The sequence below is a fragment of the Panicum virgatum genome, unplaced genomic scaffold (assembly GCF_016808335.1).
Source record: "Panicum virgatum strain AP13 unplaced genomic scaffold, P.virgatum_v5 scaffold_3868, whole genome shotgun sequence".
Lineage (NCBI taxonomy): Eukaryota > Viridiplantae > Streptophyta > Magnoliopsida > Poales > Poaceae > Panicum > Panicum virgatum.
In genome coordinates, this window is record NW_024376347.1 from 11,039 (window position 1) to 19,132 (window position 8,094).

The 8,094-nt window shown below is 48.2% G+C and overlaps 1 long non-coding RNA gene and 1 other non-coding gene across 2 annotated transcripts; both read right to left on the reverse strand.

The window, feature by feature from the left end:
- Positions 1-293: 293 nt before the first annotated feature.
- On the reverse strand, positions 294-379 carry LOC120694172. Its single transcript, XR_005683362.1, has one exon. It is a non-coding gene; the product is annotated as a small nucleolar RNA Z102/R77 (small nucleolar RNA).
- Positions 380-706: 327 nt separating this feature from the next.
- On the reverse strand, positions 707-6,525 carry LOC120694171. Its single transcript, XR_005683361.1, has 4 exons — positions 6,400-6,525; positions 6,116-6,300; positions 1,099-1,268; positions 707-952 (listed from the first exon to the last, which is right to left on the reverse strand). It is a non-coding gene; the product is annotated as an uncharacterized LOC120694171 (long non-coding RNA).
- Between the last annotated feature and the right edge of the window lie 1,569 nt (positions 6,526-8,094).

Here is an 8,094-nt window from a genome sequence, read left to right on the forward strand (position 1 = left end):
GCGTCCAGATCACGATACGGCGCGGCACCAAGGGGGTGACGGCCCGGCCCTTGCTCATTTAACACCATACCCGGGTTGCGATATGGCGCGCAGCTAAGAGGGTTACGCCCCAATGGTTTTCTCTTGGGTTTCATCTCCATAAGAGTAGCTGGGTTCTACATTGGCTCGCCACGCCTAACACAACCCTCCTCCTTTATCCGGGCTTGGGACCGGCATTGTTGAAACATCGTTGAAACAACACGGCAGAGATAAAATAAAGGCTTCAACGGTTTCAAAAAATTAGATTGTGAAGGAAATGATCAGATAGAGCTAATACAGTTTGAACCATCATGGTGGCCAATAAAACCAATAGGGAAAAAATTTGATCATCACACCATCATGGTGGCCAATAAAACCAATAGGGAAAAAATTTGATCATCACACCATCTCCTCACAGAAAAAACAGCACTGCTACATACAAAAAGTAGAACCAGGACCAAAGAAAAAAGCTCACCCAGAATTCAGTATACAAACATGGCACACAAGCAGAAAGATTGAGAGACTGAAGAGTTGTGACTCATCTGCATACATCAACAGCAGTCTTCCCACTCATAGGAGAAGCAGGAAAAGGGAAGAAAGATTTCAAACAAGGTGCACTAGCACGAACTTGAAGGATCGTCCAACTAATTAGTGCACTGACGTAGCTATTCATAGTAGTTAATAGTTGTGCACTTGTGCTAGCTCCTGATTGTGTGTTGTCCATTCAAATGATAATAAGTATATACTAGAAACACAGCGCGGCTTTGCCGCACCCTCAATGGAGTTGACCAGTACACTATGTCAATATTAGCAAGATCAAACATATTAATCCCACTTGGCAGCTGTTGGAGCTCCGTTTTTCTTGTTCTGCCTTGTAAATTTTACCTTCGCCCCTCTGGGCGTTTCCTACTTTTCAATATAACATGCAGCTCTCCTGCAGGTTCATTAAAAAAACAGATTAATCCCATGTTTTAATGGTTCCATAGCCTATTCTGAGTATATAGTTAGCTGTTGCATACGTAGGATGATCATATTGCAAAAGGACAATGTTGTGTAATAATAAAAAGGTAAATTTGTCACCTGAGTTAAAATCTGATGGCCAGCTTAAGATTTGGGTCAGAAAATTCCGTCTTGTGCATTGTTATTGTTCTGGAGCAACTCGATGTTTCATTAGAGTATTGTTCCTAGTATGGAAGCATTTGCCTAGATCCAGCATTCAAGTGCACTTGTTGGCCTATCTCGCCCGACCCCTAGCAAGAAAATGTGTCTATCAAAGTGAAGTACCAGAGTGAACCAATCCATGATAATATAAAGATTAACTATCACAATGCTATGATGGCACCAAAATGCTAAGCAACATGCTACATGTATAGAACTATAGATGGCACTCAATCAGGTGGTCTTCTTCTGCTCAGTAGTTTGATATCTTTGGGATCAGCTTGCATGCTCTGAAAGTTACAGTATAGTAGGAAGTATAGATCATAAGGTAAAATAGCAATAAAAATTTTAATTTGTGATACTTAGCCCACTCATTTTTGCATAAGGACAATACAAAGCATTGTAGCATTAAGATTCAAATCACAGTGAATCAGTGATGCTTTAGCATCAAAGGGTTAACAGACAGGAAAGTATGAAGAACTGATTCGGGGGAGAGTATAAGCAAAAGTAGCTTACTCGTTGTCATAGTTTATGCCTGGACAGTCAGCCTTTGTGCATGTATCTTTGGAATAATGAAAATTCAGTACTGGCAGATTCCTTATCATATTGTCCCACTAGTATCTTTGTGATGTTATGAAGGCATAGAGATTTATTTATTGTTTCTTTTCTTTAACTTCAACATGGCTCATGTTGTCCAATGCACGCTGGTACTATGACCAATATTGCCTGAACACACTAGTATTATGGCCAACTATGAACATGAGAAAAATTACAATGCAAAACTCTCAAATAAGATTTATAGTTTACATGTGTTAGCTAGGAGTACTCAGTTTTAGTTTGTATGTTTGGAAAAAATCAATCTTTTTGTTCAGGCAATTCCCTATTATTTTGAAAGAATGTTGTTTGACAGTTCAGGGTGGAAGCTCATTTAGCAAGGTAATATACAATGTAATCGTAGTCTTCAGTTGGCCTTGCACAACGGACAACGAGATGCAAGCGACTACTAATTTACAATTAAAGTACCAGAAACGCTAACAAAGGTCGTACAAGTAGGGTAGCCTTTGTTACCTATTCCATGTTTGAATTTCAGTACCTTGTGAAGCATATTAAGTCTACGGATATTAAAAATAGTAGCATAGCATTGTCCACTGAAATCACTGGATCAAAATATAAGGCCATTATACCTAGAAATAATTTTTGCCTAAAGGAATAGCGAGTGGCTCAAGTAATCAGTGGACCGGTTCTGCCTACTTACTGGACAAATAAAGCCTTGATCACTGCGATCTAAACGGACATATTATTAGTCGACATTCTGTCGAACACATGCAGCGTGTGTCAGACATTTGGCAAGCTAGCATATCTATGACAGTAGGTGTGCGCCGAAGACAGTGCTGCTGTTACTATCCAGGCAGCTGCCCAGGCGCCGGGAGGACCCGCGGAGCACCGGCCTTCTTCGTCGCTCGGCGCTCGCACCTTGCTCTTCACCAGCGTGTGGACAGCTGGGCGCCTCCACGGGCAGTGGGATGAGGGTGCCAAACGACGGTTGCTCTGGCGCAGGTGGGGGGGGTGGCGCCGGTGGAGCCGAGGGAGGAGGCAAAGCCCGGCCCTGTGGCGCAGCATCCCGAGCACGGGCCCCGTAGCCGGGAGCAGTGGGATGTGACGAGGGGTTCTGCGGGCGTTGGAGGGGTGCGATAGGAAGGGGGATGGCGCCGCATGTCCGGCGCCGTGGGTCCTATGGGTGGCTGCAGTGCCCTCGTCCTCTCCTTGCTATAGCCTATAGGTAACAAGCATAACCATACTAGATAGACTAGCCAAGAGTATTCGCATTCTTATGACACCAGCCGATCAACCCGTGACAGTGCATTGGCTAGTTTTTGTAACGTGAAATAATTAGTTTTTTGGGGTATGATGATACATTGAATGTAATATTTTAGCTTCCTTTGGACGAAAATTGAGGTGAAAAGACAAGCAGATAAGATTGATAAAGAGTAAAATACATCTTCGGTCCCTAAACTTGTCACGCTGTGTCATCCCGGTCCCCGAACTCTGAAAGTAGATGATTGGGTCCCTAAACTCAGTTCGGGTCTCAACGAGGTCCAAACGGGTATGCCACCTTGGACTGTCATGTGGGACCCCTACGCACACCCTCCTCTTCCCCCCACCAATCCCCTATCTTTTCCTCCCGAATCCATTCGTTCCTCTTTGAACAGACTTCGGCGGCCGTCAAACTGTGTGGCCGTTGCCTTCTTCTTTTGTTCCTATGCTCCCAGACACCCATGGCTTTCGGACGTGAGCACCACGAGGGGGAGGACTACGGCGGCCACCATGGGAGAGGTCCGACGGCTGCAGGAGGGGTACGCGTGGGCGGACTTGGCGTTGCTGGAGCCGACAGGCGCCGCGGGGCGCGGGCGCGTGCGCGGCGTGGGGCGTCGCGTGGTGTTCCTAGTGCTGCGGCAGGGCGCGGGCACCGTGCAGTGCGTGGTGGCCGGCGGGGACGGCACGGTTCGCGGCGAGGCTGAGCTGGGAGTTCGTGTGGACGTCGCCGGCGTCGTGTCGCTGCCGGGGGAGCCCGTCCGCGGCTCCACCCTGCAGGTGGAGATCCAAGTGGAGAAGCTCCACTGAGTCTGAGCAGGGCTGTCCCCAGTTGCACTACTGAACTTATTGTTTGCAGGAGTAGGTCACTTGTTTTTGCCTGGATTAACATGCTAGTAGTATGTGCTACTTGGTCAACTTTTCAATATAGAAACTAAATTTGAGGTTCTGCTTGTGTGTTAGCCGAAGGTTATAGCTTCAATCCTTAAGGCCACAATACTTTAAAAAAGGGCAAATTGCATATCTGCCCTCGTTTGTACCTACAACTGTATGTTTGCCCCTTCTTTTTAAGGTTTGCATGTTTGCCCCTATTTTTCATGTGTGAATCATCCGTTTGCCCCTGATTTCCAACGGCGTCCACCGAGGCAGCTTCCAGCGAATAAAGAAAAGGAAGTATGGAAAATCTAGATAGGAAATGTCTCTCCTACCCCTGCTCTGTTGGCTCTCTCATTGGGGGAGGACCGGCGGAGGTGGCAGAAGATTGAGGCGCGGGGGAAAGGCAGAGGGGCGAAGGGAGCGGGTGGGGCTGCTTGGGCGGCCGGAGTCGCGCGGGGGTCGGGAGGCCGCGCCCGCCCGCCAGTAGTGCGGAGGAGCAGGCGGAGCCCGTGGCCACCGACCGCGCGGAGGAACGGGCGGATCCTGTGGCAGCCTGCGAGCGTCGCCTCTCTCCTCCCCCGCGCCCTCGTCCCGCGCCGGCGAGCGTCGCCTCTCCGCCTCTTCCTGCCTCGCCGCCACCGGGGTGAAGACAGGGACGAGGCCCGTGGCGCCGGCCATGGGCCCGGCCCGCTCCTCCTCACGACGGCGGCTAGCAGGAGAGGAGGTGGCGCGCTGTCCCGCCGAGCGCCTTGGTCTTCCCGCTCGACGCCAACAGCTTGCTCCGCGACTGCCAGCGCACGCCGCCGGAGGTCCGGAGCTCGACCGCCAGCACCCCAGCTGAATGCTAGCGCGCCGGCGGTGAAGGACCTGGGCTGGCGGCCGTGCGCGACGCGGAAGCAGTGGCTCAGGTCGCCCGTGAGCGTAGAGAAGGCGGCGACGCCACCACCGCCGTCATCGCCGCAGCGGCCGCGCCAGTCCCACGCGGCAACGGCGTCGTTGAGGGGCGCGTGGGCGAGGCTGCGCACTGGGGCCCGCTCCTCCAGCATCCAGTTGTACACCCGCGCGGCGGCGCCGGGCGCGGCCAGCTGCCTCCCAGTCCCACGCCGACGAGCGCCGTAGAGCGCCGCCTCCTCCTCCGCCGGTGAGCGGATGTCTTTGACTCTTTGTTGATGCTGACGAGTGGGTCCCACAAGGGCTTATGTGTCTTTTCAACTGCCATTTAACACCGTCACCGGCTCTTAACAGAATAGGGGCAACTGGAAGCTTTAGATTCAAAAAAAAAGGGGCAAACATGCAATGTAAAAAAAAGGGGGCCAAACATGCAATCAGAGGACGAAATGAGGGTAGTTTTGCAATAGCCCCTTTAGAAAAAAAAGATTGAAATTGTGCAAACAGTGCTTCTGTAATCCTTATAGGTTTAAATCACCATTCAACGGGTTACTTACCGTCGATTTGATGATGTTCCTATGTGAAATATTGATGTATCGGTAGGAAATTAATATAATCTTTGAGTGTGAAATACCGGTGTATTTTCACTTTATACATTGATAAAGGAGGCAGAAGTAGAGAAACTGGTGCAGTAGAATTTCCATGCATGTTCATCTTTGCAACACAGTCGGATATGAAACCTCGTCACCATTAATCAAGTTTCGTTATCACATAGTATTAGTAGTCTCTTTTTACCACATTAATCAGCCCCGTACCGAATGTAACATTTGGTCACCAAAGCTCGCATAGAGAAAACCCGGAAAAAAATAAAGAGTTTTAGGCGTGATTATTGTAGGGGTAGCAATATTTTAGTAAGCTCTAGTACACTTTTTAGTTGCCCGTTGCTTAGGGGCGTATCCGCGTATGGTTCTACATATTTTAATAGAAAAGGAAAAAAAAGTGTCCAAGTTGTGTATCGATCCTTGTTGGATCTGCTAGTGGATCAACTATGTGGGAATAGAAGGCTAGGTAGCTGATGTTAATCCAATGGCTATGGTTGATCATGGTTTAAAATAGAAGGACAGATGTTTCTGATTATTGTGGGATTTTTTAGATTTTTTCTTTTTCTAATGCGTCTCGTAAACAGTGCATCTTTTTAGACCTCTAATTAGTAATAGTAAGATTATTCAAAAACGTACGAGACTACTAGGCTTAAAATTCTAAAGTCCCATAGCATATATGTAAAGATGTAGCTAGGTATAGAACCAGAACACGCAACACCAATTGATACATGATCTAGCAATTACGACACGATTTTTGGTACCTCCGCGCCCACCAAACTTCTTGGGCTCGCAGCGCCTGGGGTCGGCGACGAGGAGGGTGCGGTCATAGCGGCCGAAAGATGTCCTTGACCTCCTTCTTGGTGGCCTTGTCGACGTACTTTTTGGCTGTGGGTGTCGCCGTTCACCTTGATGAGTCCATGCCTCGGCCACGGCCATCTTCTTCCGTCTTGGGGTTCAAAACCAACCGTAATGCAGAAGAAGCAGAATCAATTCAAGATAAACAGAAAGGAAAAGATATAAAGGTGAAATCCGAACAATGTCTCACGGGCCACACATTTCGCCCAACAGGTGGTGTGCATCGCCAATTGCCGTGTTCACGCGGCCACCTAGCCATGCCTTGGCACACCCACCATACCTTGGCTAGCTGCGACCACCCTTGCATAGTTGTGCTACCACGCGCAGACGCCGGGCCGCGCCATGGCAGAGGCGGCAACCGGCAAGTCGGAGGCTAGTCGCCCCTGGCTTGCTCCATCTCTCCAGGAGCATCCATAATCCATTAGCTTGTAACCGAGCAAGTAGAGCAGAATGTTTTCTCCCCCTTTTCTGAAACCGCAATGAAATATCGTTTGTGAATGAAACCAAACAAGCACTGCTTGTTCCGGCAAATACACTGGATCTGAGAAAATAGGGTTGTGTGGTGGATACAGTACAATACAAACAACCGAATATGGAGAACAAACCGTGCAGGTGCAGCTCAGCAGATTGCTTCATGGCGTGAGGCAGCAAAGGAAGCTCTCACAGGCTGCCTGCTTGAGTACATAGGCAGGATCGAAGTAGTTAGACAGAAAACTAACCAGTGCATCTCTTCGTGGCAAAGCAGAGGCCACTCGACAAAATCAACTTCAAAGGTTGCGATGGATTGGTTGACGTCATACAGCGTCAAGATCTTGATCTACCTCTTCACCCATGCAGATGCAGGTCTTTCATCTTGACCGACAGGCTGATCATGGGCTTCCGCTTAACCCTGCAATTAATAGGCAAGCAGTAATTAAAATTCACGTAGAAATTATCGCTTATTTTGTTATGATTAGTTTTATCGTTAAAGATAGTTTGAACATGAGATATTTTGTTAAAGATAGTTTGAACAGAGAAAGGAAATTAGGACTATATGTTACAGGAATTAGTTAAAAAGAAAAGAAGAACGGGATGCATCCTCAATTCGCGGGCCGGTGGCAATTACCCCGTAGCATCTGCTGTGGGCATGGAAGGGAGAACTGACTGACATGTTCATCAGATGAGCAATTAGATTAGCCGATGTAGTCCATGATTTTGGTCTATTGATATCCAACAAAATTGGATCTATACTCAACAATTATCTGGAATGTGCACGCGGAAGTGAAATTGGAGATTAGAAATCAGTAAATCAAAACCAAATCGAAACAATATATTCCTATATGATGGGATTTCCTCCAACGCGCAGCAACAGAAAAAGGGCTGGCTGATAATAGTCCCCATGTGTTTGTCCCCACACGATACCGGGGAATTTAGATGGTATATCGAGTCCATTTCCAAACAAAGCAAGCGGGCCAGTTCTTCGATTTGGCCCCAGCCGTGAGTGGTTGAGTGAGATGATCCGCAAGCTAAAAAAGGATTTAGTTATCCAGCTACTGTTGTCATCCTCATTTTCCTTCATAGATCATACGTCTGTAATGCATTGTATGTCCCAGAATAGGTCCCATTCTTCTACCCGGGCCTTTCCCTTCTTAAACCAGGGTTTTCCCCATTGACGCAAATCCATTTGAGAGCTGTCTTTCTTTGATGGTAGTGTCCTTTCTTCACGCTCACCCCCGTGGGAGTCTGGGCCGTGTCTCAGTCCCAGTGTGGCTGATCATCCGAAAAGAGGACGGAGCAGTGATATCACCGTTGTGCTTACCGACAACATGGACCCCGTCTGTAATTGAGAGCCCACTAGATCCATTTTTTATTCACCCGGAAGATCGTCTCTTTGCACATGAGATGC